The 12,377-nt window shown below is 40.4% G+C and overlaps 1 protein-coding gene across 10 annotated transcripts in view; it reads left to right on the top strand.

Annotated features, from left to right (window-relative positions):
* Positions 1–12,377, top strand: part of ROCK2 (Rho associated coiled-coil containing protein kinase 2) — a 442,704-nt gene that overhangs the window by 365,425 nt on the left and 64,902 nt on the right. The window lies entirely within an intron of this gene.

Raw genomic sequence — 12,377 nt, 5'->3', positions numbered from 1 at the left:
TCAAGGGTTCTTCAGCTTTCCTTTACTGTGCCAGCTGACAGGAGGATAGCCACATACTGCCACCACCTCCTGGCTCTGAATGGGAACGACACACGCATACATCTACCACCTTCTGTCCCACTTAGTTTGAGTGAAGTATAAATCTATCTTCTTCCAGCCAACACGGGCACAATAGAGTATAGCACAAGGCATCTTCTAGACCATGCAGGCTGGGGAAAGCATGATTTTAAGGACTTTGTGTTATGGGCAAGGTCAGTGTAAGGATATTAGACACCCTAGATTAACCTTCAGCCTTGCCCCCTCCCAATTAACTTTCAAGCTTATACCCCTGAAATGTTGATAATTAAACTCAACAATCCTATATCCTCAATCAACACCACCCTTGTCAGAACAATCCTATAAAAAAACATAATTGGACATCAAACTTTAAAACTTTATTTCATATGTATATACCTAGTTCAAATATGTTTCAGAAATCATGTCTGTGTCTGATGGATGAATTATCTATGATTTTTGGGAGTAGACTGCAAAAAACAAAAACAGGAAATGCATAAGTTAATAAATTCATGCTGCATTGGCTGAAGGCAATCTCTGAAATTGCTGGCTGGCCTGAACTAGGTAACAAATTCAAATTATATTGTCACTTCAGTAACAGTGACTCAAACTCTGTTCATTACCAAGCACTCTGTGAATTAACACCAAACCCTACAAAAAATTGTTACTCAGAGGCTATATAGCAAACCTACCATACCAAAAGGGCACTAAATTAGATGGAGTAATCCAAGGTAAAGAAACCCACAAAGTTAAGACCTACAAGTGTAGCTGCTGTATATTCATCACATTCACCCATGCTATTTGCTACCTCTGCCCAAGTCCAGACCACGATGCCCCAAATTGCCCTAATTGTAGCAGGATATCTCCATGAACACTTCAGATCCACACCTGGAAGATGGAGGACCTGCGAAAGTAAGTCTAGGGTAAAACCCTGTATCCTTGGTGTGAGGGTGGGCAGAACAACTACTCTGTCACTCAGGTTGATGCTTCTTCGGACTCCCAATGCTATAAGAAACATCAGAGATTTTTCCGCGAGTCAGCCTTCCCTTCTTTCCACAAGTAAGCTAGTAAGGCTCCATCCTTATTGGCACCAGCTTCCAGATCTGCGCTAGGATTTCTAGAATATGTTTTTGAATAAAATATATTTAAAAAATAAAAGCTACACACTTTGCTGCAGAAGCCTAATGTGCTATGAAGAATGCTTAAGTGGTGAGAGGGATCTACTCTGGCACCATCTCACTCAGCCCCCGAAGAGGAGAGCTCTGCTGGGGCAGACCCTGACTCAGTTCTGAAAAGAATGCCTTTGGTTGTCTTCATGATCAGCTCTTTTGAACAGATAGTGTCATCTTCCGTGGTGTGTGGGGGATCTCCATGATGCTGGACAGCTGGTTCTTCCCAGATTCCCTGGTGCCATCAAGGGTGCCTTCGGCTACCTCAGTGCGGAGCTTGCTGGCACAGATAAAAGCACATTCAGTTCCCTTGGCAGGGAGCACCTCAGCACAGATCATGGCAATGTCCTCGATGGAGAGCGCCTCATCGCTGAGAAGCAAACAACCCTTGTTGATGGAAAATAGAGCCGTGATGCAAAAGGTTGTGGTACCAGCATCAATGGTGTTGCCTGATTCCACCCAGCAGAGTGCATCAACGCAGCAGGTACAAAGCTCATCAATGCCAAGTGTCCCTATCCTCAGAACCTGTTCCACCAAGCTCTTCTTGTGCCACTGCAAAGCTAGATAAGGACAAACCCATCTGGGTATCAGAAGAAGATGTGCTCCTAGATACTGCAGCGCAGCGAGCCCATCCAAAGATGGGGGGTCCAACTGTTTGCAATGTTGAGGAATTTCTTTACCCCCTTGCGTCCAGAGGATAGGATAGAGCCTCACCTGTCCCAAATAGAAGAACTGTTCCTGCATAGCAGAATTCAGGAGAGTCCCAAGATGTCCAAGCATACACTTGAGGAGCTTCAACAGTGGAAGTGAATCCACTCAATATCACAACTATCTTCCCTCCCATTAGGACGTTTCCCTCCAGGAGTTTGGAGGGGAATGGGTGGCATTGGTTCAGTCAGAGTTTTTAATGGTCCCCTTTCCTTCAGACCACTAAATATCCCCTCCTTCATCCGGGTCTTGGATATACCTCTATGATCTGATGATGAAGGGTCTAGAGGGATGCCTTCCAACCTTTCTGCAGCCTTGCCAAAGCACACCTTCTTCCCAAGGACCTTAGTTAGTTTTGTTTTCTGAAGAAAATAGCGAGTATGTTGCCCAGGACCCTCAGGGAGGAAGAGGATCCTAGAACAGATGTTCCCATTTTGTTACAACTTATCCAGCCTCCTATGGAATCCGCTTCTGTTCTTATTCACAGTCTTCTAAACAACCTCCAGATGAATGTGTCGGTCTCCCATACCTTGTCTACCTGTAGAACACAAGATTGACTTAAATACAGAGTCCAGGCCTTTCTTGATTTTAGAGTTGTCCAGAGATTGTGCCATTCTGTAGTGGCACAATCTGCCTTGAAAAGGGCTTTGGAAAGAAGGTCTTTTAGGGATCAATGTTTAGCGCAAGAATTGTGGCTCACCAGTTCATGGTGCGCAGTACCTTGTAACATAACGTGAGTGGTCTCTGGCTTGTTGGAGAACAGAATAGACTGAATTCCAGCTATTCAAGCTTTAATTATTTACAGGCAAAATTAAACAACCCAGAGCCTGCTTACCTCAACAGTGTTGGAAACAAAATGCAGTAGTTTTTAGATAGAAGCAGGAGCTTTGCTACAGCTACTTTTCTTCTCCTTTGTGGGGCCTGCTTTCTTATCCCTCTCCTCAGGGGAAGTGCCCTACAAGCAGGGTTCTCTTGTGGACTGTCTTAAGGTAGACAATGCTAAATGCCTGGTTCTGGACTTTTAAGGAAGATCTAACATACACTCCTTTACATACCCTTCCCTTCAGCCTGACCTTGTCAGGTCAAGGGTCTATCTCTACTTGGGTTAACTCCTGGGGAAATTAATAATCAGGCTGAGTTCCAGCATGATTTGGAGGACATGGTGGAGTGCAGAAAGCAGCTAAATTGTCTACACGGGAGGATTTTGAAATTACAACCCGAATTTCAGCAATGTTTATTGGAGCCAGGAGACTCGCTTGGCTCTGAGTGAGCAGGTTTTGGAAAAATGTTCATGATTGTCTGGTGGATGTCCCATGTATAGGAGAGTCCCTATTCAGAGATAAGATGCAGGAGACAATGCTTACTTGTAATCGGGGTTCTCCATAGGCAGCAGGATAAATCAGCCATACATTTATTATAACCCTCCCCCCCCCCCTTGGAGAGTCATCTACTATAGAAAAAACTGAGGGGCTCACAAGGCAACAATGGTGTAGGGCAACTCCTAGATATCCTCAGAAGGACTTCTGAGCTCTAAGAACTGGATCGGAGTCAGCGCCATTAGATAACGTCGCCTACTTGTTATGGCTGATTTATCCTGCTATCTTATTGAGAGCCCCTTGTACAGGTGAGTAGCTTTGCTTTCTACTGCCACATGCTGTCTCTTAACAGCTCCCCTTCTCCACTGGATTGGAAAAGTAGCTTATTGGTTAGAGCAGTAAGCCGAGAAACTGGGAAACCAGGGTTCAAATCCCATTTCTCCCACTGATGTCCCTTGTGATCGTGGCAATGTTACTTTGTCCTCTTTTGCTCAGGTAAAATTTTAGATTAAGCCCTCTGGGGAAGGAAGCTACCTAATGTACCTCAATTTTAAGTTGCCTTGAGCAAAGGCTTGGAAAGGAGAGTAATTGAATTTACTGCACTGTCCACACTCCTCTAGCTGTGACCTGACTGTCAGTAACTCTACTAATCCAGAGGTGGATATAGAGCACAGTACATCTTTAGCAGTTTTGCAGGACTGAAAATAACTTCCCGAATATAGTGATCTATTTAAGACCCTGGATTAGTATTTTCTGCCAAAATCTAACTACATCTTACCTTTTCCCTCTTTTAAAAAAAAAAAAAAAAATCTGCCCAATTCACTTTTGGATGTTGCACAATGCAAACATTTAACAGCCAGAAATGTGCATATTGTCATAGAAACATAGAAATGATAGCAGAAAAGGATCAATGGTCCATCCAGTCTGCCAGCAAGCATCCCATGGTAGTATCTGCCGCACTGTGCAGGTTACCCCCATGTATCAGTCGGTGCTGCTTGATGTGCTTTGCTTATGGACTTGCCCATAGAAGCAGTCCTGTATTTTTTTCCCTAATGTCTGTTTATTAGTACTCCAGGATGTAAAAAAGTCGTGACTTGTGTGTGTTGTCTTTGAATCCAAATTCATCTTTCCCTCCATCCCCCTCTCCTCCTTCAAAGCGGAGAGCGATTTTGCAGTTGCATCAGAAACAGGCTTATTGGTTAAGGGTAGTAATCCATGCCTTCTGTTAAGGGTAGTAACTGATGCTATGTACAGGTTAACCCCATGCTTATCAGTTCCCCAGATCGAAAAAGTCAGGGCCCTGTTTGATTGCTGTCTGAATCCAATTCCCCTTTCCCCCTCCTTTGAAGCAGAGAGTAATGTTGGAGTTGCATCAAAAGTATGAAGACATATTGGTTAAGAGTAGTAGCAGCTACATCAGCAAGCTACCCCATGCACGCTTTCTTTGTTACCTTTAGGATTTTGCCATAAAAGCAGTCCTGTGCTTTTTCCTTTATGTCTGTGTATCAGTTCATTGAAGTCAGGGCCCTCAGTTGTCATCTGAATCTAGTTCCTCTTTTCCTTCTGCCATCTAAGCAGGGAACAATGTTGCAGTTGCATTAAAACATAGAACAGAATTTCACTCAAATTAACAATGCATTGCAAATATTTACATACACTTTTTGCTTAAAAAGCCCTCCAATAATCAGCACTCAGATTGCAACATCGAAATTGGTGTCTGTGTCTTATAGCAAATGGGGTACCTCTATATTTATAATCATTGGCCCAGGACAAAGTCAATGGCAAAGAGACCCAGGAATATATATATATATTTTTTTTTTTTTAAATAAAGTATTTTTTATGCAAATACAATCTTTTTGCTAGAAATAAAGCAAAATAAATTAGCAAACTAACTCCAGACTGTGTCACCTAAACTTAGGCTTATCCAACAAGAGTTTAAATCCACAGGAGCCAACAAATGTTATAGTGTTGTCTCCAAAATCATTCGACTGGCGGAGTTTCAAAATTTTCTGTCTTCGTCAGGGGCAAATATTAATAATCGACAATGGAAGTAAGTCACACCTCGTATTGAATCAAAATATTCATTTTCCTTAATAGATCAAACAGGAGAGAGTGCAATGCAAGTTGGAATTTGCACGATTATCTCATTTCCATCCTCTAGCCTTTAGAGATCCAAGTGTTTATCCCATGCCCCTTTGAATTCTTTGACTGTTCTCTTCACCACCTCCTCTGGAAGGGCATTCCTGGAACAGGATCTTTTTGCCATGAGTGAGTCATAGTATGAGTTCTTGGTACACTCAAATGTTTGTTTGAAAAAAAAATAGGAATAATAATTTTGAAGACAATAGTAAATTTTTACCTCCCCCTTTATTTTCTAAATAGGACAGAATTGTTCCATGCTGCTGATGATATTGTTTGTATGAATATATGAAAAACCATACAGAAGGAACCTCCCAATGATGATATCAGCTGTGTGCTATTTTGACATAACAGCACAGAGCTCAGCTTTGAAGCAGCAGCCAAATACTTCAAAATATCATTTTACCTCTTCCTTGGCTCTTGCTTCAGAACAGGCATGAAGGCTAAGAATACATTTTAGTATCTTAAAATTCATGATCTCAGAGCTCTCTCCAGCCCTAGACTAAAGTATTCCTCTCAGTTTCAAACTTCAGAACTTCCAGAGCTGCAGAAGAACTGAAAGTAAGCAGCATGTTCATGTCTTGTCAGTTGCTTCCTTCTCTGCCACAAGCCAGCAACAATTTGAGAAAAAACAATGAAAATTCCAGCTAGCAACAGTGGAGGAAGCAACTGCCCATGCATGATTCTTTTATTGCCCCGGCAGATCTGATTTTAAAACAATAGTAAAAACCTTCATCTAAGGCAGAAGACAGTCTCAAACTAAGATACTAAAGATACTAAGATTTACCTTTCTTTGGGCTTCAGAAATAGCATACATTTGGGACAAGGAAAAAGAAATAGTGTGTTCATGAGCAGGAGAAAGAGAGACCTGTTAAGGGATTTAGGTTCAGTGATAGACGAAGGATCCCCTTAATGATGTGGTCATGCTGTGCAAAAACTAGATCTAGTTCTTGACAACTTGACAGATATCTTCATGGAGATGACTTTGTCTTAGTCAATCAGCATGCAGGAATTTCTCCAAGCATTTCCTAGTTGTAGCTGTAAATTCTGCTGTTTGTCTCCCTCAACTTTTTCATGCTTCCCAAACACATCACCCCTTTTCCCGAATCATTTCACATTGGGGCAGACTATGTCTAAGGAAGGTGGTATACACATATAACACAACCACATAACTTTGTGGTTATGCTATTATGTGGTTGTAATCCAACCCATGATTGACTTGTATATTAAGGCAACATCATCCTTTGCTCATTTTGTACTGACTTGATGAAAGGGACATAGCTCTTAAAAGCTGATCCCAAGTGTATTTATTCCAATGAAAAGGTATCCCCCTACAACTAATTTTTCCCCACATAGTTACAATGCCTTGTAAAGGTCTTCACACCCTTTCACATTTTACACTCTTAAAAAAATGCAAATCAAAATTCATTAGAGGTTTATTTCACTGATCTACATAACATACTTTAAACTTTTTGAAAGAATAATTATAGAAATATTCCAAAAGTAATTAATACCCCCCCCCCCCCAAAAAAAAAAAATTGACTGCATATCTTCACACCCCTTAACTCAATATGTGGTAGAAGTCCTTTTTGCAGCAGGATTTATTTAGGATAAGCATCTACCAATTTTGCATAGTGGGATGGTGCAGTTTTTGCCCATTCTTCTTGGCAGAAGGCCTCAAGCACTTTTAAGTTGACTGGGGATCATCTGTGAACTGCAGTCTTCCACTCTTGCCACAGGTTTTCTGTCTGGGCTTTAACTGGGCCAATGAGGATATTTACTTTCTTCTTGCTGAGTCACTCTATTGTTGCTTTTGTTTTGGGCGTAGAATCATTATCCTGCTGAAAGCTGAATCTTATTCTTAGTCACAGGTCTGTGGCAGACTAGAACAGGCTTTCCTCTAGGATCTGCTTATATTTGGCACCATCCGTCTTTCCCTTGGTATTTACAAAGCATCCCCACAAGATAATGTTGCCACCATGCTTAGCAGGGTGATGAGCTGTTAGTTTTACACCACACACATTGCTTAGCATTGAGACCAAAAAGTTCCACTTTGGTCTCATCAGACTACAAAACTTTCTCCCACATGCATGTTGTGTCCCCTAAGTGTTTCTTTGAAAACACTATGTGGCACATTATATGTTTTTTTCCTTTGATAAACAGGCTTATTTAGCCATGCTGTCTGGGTGACGTCATACGGGTGTCATGGCTGCACGGCTCGTCCTACACATCTCAAATGAATCTCCTCAGTTTTATTTTTACGTGCCCTGAATGCACATGTGGAGTTGGTTTCTCACCAAACATTTTTTTCTCCTAAAAAAAAAAGCATTTCTAAGTGCTACGATGCCAAAAGCCCCTGGTTTTAAGTACTGCCAGTGCGGCAACATCATGTCTGTGACCAATGGGTGCAATTACTATTACCTGTGCCTCAATTCCGAACATGACCAAGCGGTTTGCAGAGACTGGGGAAGAATGTCTCCCAGAGCCGAATGCCAAAAAGCTGCTAAAATCTTGAAACTCCGTGAGGAGACAGCAGGATCCTACGCCCCTTCACTAGGGGAAGGAAGATTGACTCGCTCCTCTCCAGACCTAAAAACCCACCACCCAGACCCGGTAAGGTGAGCTGCCTCAGTGGGATCTGGGAGAAAGCAGAAGCAGGCTATTAAAATTTCTAGAAGTTTTGTCATCAACGCAGACTGTGAGGCCTAAAGAATTGATGCATAGGAAAGCATCTGATTGACTGCTTGAAAAGCGTCAGGCTTGTCGACGCATGTAAAGGCTTCAGAGAAGTCAACACAAGTAAAGAACTCAGAGAAGTTGACACAAGTAGAGTGTTGGAGAAATGGACACGTGCGAAAGCGTCCGAGAAGTCAACGCAAGGGAAAGTGTCATGGGAAGCGACGCATGCGAAATCGTTATTTTGTTCGAAATCCTGCTATCTACGAAAATCAACGTTTATGGTAAGCAAACTTGTGTTTTCTTCAGCAAAGGCTTTCTTCTTGCCACCCTCCCACACAGGTCATGTTTGTGGAGTCATCTTGAAATTGTTGAACAGTCAGCATTTCCCCTAGTCTCAGCCAGAAATCTTTGTAGTTCTTTTAAAGTAATCATAGTCCTCACAGTGCCCTTTCTTATAGCCTTTCCCTCAATGTGTATCTCTGAAGAACATTATTCAGTAATTCTTTCATCAATTCCTTGCTCAGCATGTTTTGAACTTTATTTCAAATTCACTTTATATAACTGAAACAGTTTGATTCTTCATCCAGAAGCATTTGAATCTGCTCAACTATTGTGATTGGACACAGGTGAGCTCTATTTAATTTATTATGGCTTTGTGAAGGCAATTTTTTGAACTGGAGCTAATTGGATTTGTTATGACAAAGGGTGTGATTTATGCAGCTGAGACTTTTTTTAATTCTTAATTACTTTTAGATGTCTATAATTGTTCTTTCATGGTGAAAGTGTAGAATATATTGTGGAGGTCAGTGAATCAAACTCCTACTTCAGTGTATTTTGATTTGAAATTTTTAGACAGCAGAATGTGAAAAAATGTGCAAGGCTTTTCGAAGGCATTGTAATTAGCAAGGAATGATGGAATATGTTATGGAGTATATTTGGCACTTGAGCAGTGCTGCTATTTCATTTCTGCATACACTCTTGAGTGCCTTATTTTAATTATTGAATGATATTTGTCCTTATAAAATGTTTGGCTAGGATCTATACCATTATGCTTGGAATATTAATGCGGGACAGAGCAGGGATTCTTCTTTCCTTTATAAAATTATGCTTTACATATATCAATGTAATGCCTGTATATGATTCAGAAAAAAATACAATGCCTGAATTTTAGATTTACAGTTGGAGTGATTAAAATGAACATTCAGAAACTTGTAAACATTATATCATAATAACATGAAAATCTGAAAGCATTTTTGGCTGGTACAGCTTCCTTAAGCCAGTTCAGGCTGCAGAAATCTGAAAGCCCTAAACAAATTCTGTAAATGGTTTTCTAAACTTTTCTTGTGGGTTAGTATCTTCAGGTGAGTTTGTTTTGTACATACCAGGCCAGGAACGAAACCTCACTCTTAAACCAGGGAATGTTGGGTATGATCTGTCTCTCTAATTTATGGTTAGTGCTGATCATAATACTTGCAATGTGCAAAAGAGAGCTTCCTTTTGGTGCTCAGGAGATGTAATATATATATATATTACATATAAGCAACATATTGAGGAGCTCTTGGAAATTCTTTATAATTAAGTTGGTTTGGTGTTGCCCAAGAGAATTAGAACTATTTCTGTAAATTTCTGCCACATTTTCTGGTTTCTGATTGCATGTCTTGATGCTTGATTTTCTGTCCATAATACAGAATAATTGACACTTCTGTAAATAGTGCAGTTCTTGTGTGCTTCTCCTTTACTAGCTTGTCTGATTTTCTGGCATCAAGCTTTATATCAACTGGCATGGAAATGTCCCATGTGATCATATCTTCTTCCTTCTCTGTAGTTCTGTCAGGGTCGTCATGCCAGTGTTTGGTACTGCAATGTTGTAGTGTTTACACAGATTCCAGTGGATGACCCATGCTATCTTATTGCCATTTTATATGCATTCTTCTGACATTAGCACATTACAGCCAGCCAAGAGATGGGCAATCATCTCTAGTTCTGTGCTACAGAATCTGCATTTGTATGTTTTCTATGCATTCTGTGAACCATCTTGTTCATGGTCCACTGTCCTATGCTGCAGTTATCAATCTCTCATCTTTAGATTTATGTTCACTGTTCTTAATTTCTGTGTTAGGTTTTGATCAACATGTCATTGCTGAAGTAACACTTTGTATTTTTCAACTCTATGAAAACTTTTACCACTTGCTTTTTCTTGTTTGGTGATCTAACTCTTTAAAGAGTGTTTTTTTTTTCTCTTGATTTGCAAATTCTATTGCTTTTTTCTCTACATATGCAGTGGGTTCTCATTGATTCCTTCTTTTCTTAGAAATGTGTATCAAGATTTGATGATGGAGATTTTGTGACCATTTACTTCTGTACTTTAGCACCTTTTGAGCATGTGGATCCATTGATGTCATTAAATATGCTTAGAGGCCTCTTTCAGTACCTTTTCCCCTCTCTTTTAGATCCATTTTATACCAAAATTGCAGAGGGGGAAAGTGATGGAATTCAGTTATGATTTTATTTTAGAGGCATTTTCATTTTTAATACATTTTCAAGAGAGCAACAATGGAGGCATTGTGCATATGCTGGTCACTTGCTCAGTGTACTTTGACTACCACAGCACTTCCAATAATTAACCTAAAGTTTTTATTCTAAGCTCATTTAAAAAAATATAATGAACAATGCTGTATACATAATTTCAGCCAGAATAAGAGTTATTTTGAGAACAGTTGTCAAAAGATTTTGCCTGAGTGAGTAAGCAGTTACCAGGGTAAAATTTTGGGCTGAAAATTGCCCTCCCCGTACCACTACTAGAGATATACATAGATCCCTGCTCCATGGAGCTAGAAATCTCATCAATATTTCTAGCTCCATGGAGTGTATTTATTGTAGAAAAGTATTATTTATTGTAGAAAAGTATTATTTATTGTAGAAAAGTGTATTTATTGTAGAAAAGTGGTTAGGATTTAAAGCAACCTGACCAAGTTGGAGGGATCATGATTCACCAACTCAAGAAGACTGTTCCAGACATGTGACACAGCAAGGTGGAAAGAACATCGGGAGCTGGCAGCGGAGGAAAACAGTATGATAAGTGACTTAACCCATGAAGAGAGTTCACAAGGAGTAATGAGGGGAGAAGAAAAGAGGATAGGTTGTGAGGAGCTGCAGAGTAAATGAATTTGTAAGAGAAGCTTGAACTGTATGCAGATGTGAATGGGGAGCCAATGTGACTTAAAAAGAGAGGTTACATGATTATAGTGATGCCAAAGGAAGATTAATTATGCAGCCGACTTTTGAATAGATTGTAATGGAAAAAGATGGTTCAATGTTGAGGCTTGTGAAGAGCAAATTACAGTAGTCTAAGTGGTATGCGGTAAGAGAATGAATGGCCATTTTGGTAGCATGCTCAGAAACAGGGGCAGCAGAATGCCTTTTTGATTGGGGGTGGCCAACCAAGTTCCCACTGCCAATTTTCAACTTTACATTTAAGGTCATTCTATCTTACATACATTCTTTGCAAATATACTATTGTATAATTATTCAAGAAGTGTGAATACAAAAGGGAGGCGGGGCATAAGATGATAGCAGAGCAGGTACGGTCCAGTAAAGGGTTTGAGGAGTGGTGTGATATAACAGCATATTTGAAAAAAGAGGGGAAGTCACAGTGGAGGAGATAGAGAAACAAGTTTGAAGGAGGAGAGTTCAGACAAGGAAGACAATGTGGCAGGAGCCAAAGGAAGGGGAGGTGAATGAAGTGGGGGCAGAAGAGACAGGCTGGTGGGGAATTCACGATTAATCTTGTCAATATTTTCGTGAAAGAAGTCAGCCATAATCTGGGCAGAGAGACAGAGGCAATCTGAGGAGGGAGGTGAGTGTGGCAAAGAGACTGTTTCTGTTCATATTGTAGTCTGCTTCAAACCTTTTGTTGTTGTGATAGTGGATAACAAATTTTAATAAATATTAAAATGTAATACTTTCAAATCCAATTCAATGGTGTTTGTCAAATGGACATAATAATCTTGTTTGGCAAGTTTAATAGCAGACCAGAAGGGAAGTACATTTCATACATTTAATTTAATCATACATGAAATTAGCTTGGGAATCAGGACTTCAGCCACAGATGCTCTGCAAAGTAAATGCAGACATTTAGGTAGCAAACTCTGAAAGTGACCCAACTTTGGGGTTTGGTACCCCTTACAGGATGGGGGTAGAGTGGAGCTAATGTGTCCAAAGCAAAAGAGAATATAGTACAGTGTGGCTACTTTTACCAGCACTGAAAAGGGCAGGGTAAAGGAGGCAGAGCCAGTCAAATCTGTGGGGAATT

Source organism: Rhinatrema bivittatum, chromosome 3 (genome assembly GCF_901001135.1).
Source record: "Rhinatrema bivittatum chromosome 3, aRhiBiv1.1, whole genome shotgun sequence".
Classification (NCBI taxonomy): Eukaryota; Metazoa; Chordata; class Amphibia; order Gymnophiona; family Rhinatrematidae; genus Rhinatrema; species Rhinatrema bivittatum.
This window is presented reverse-complemented; position numbering and strand designations above follow the sequence as displayed.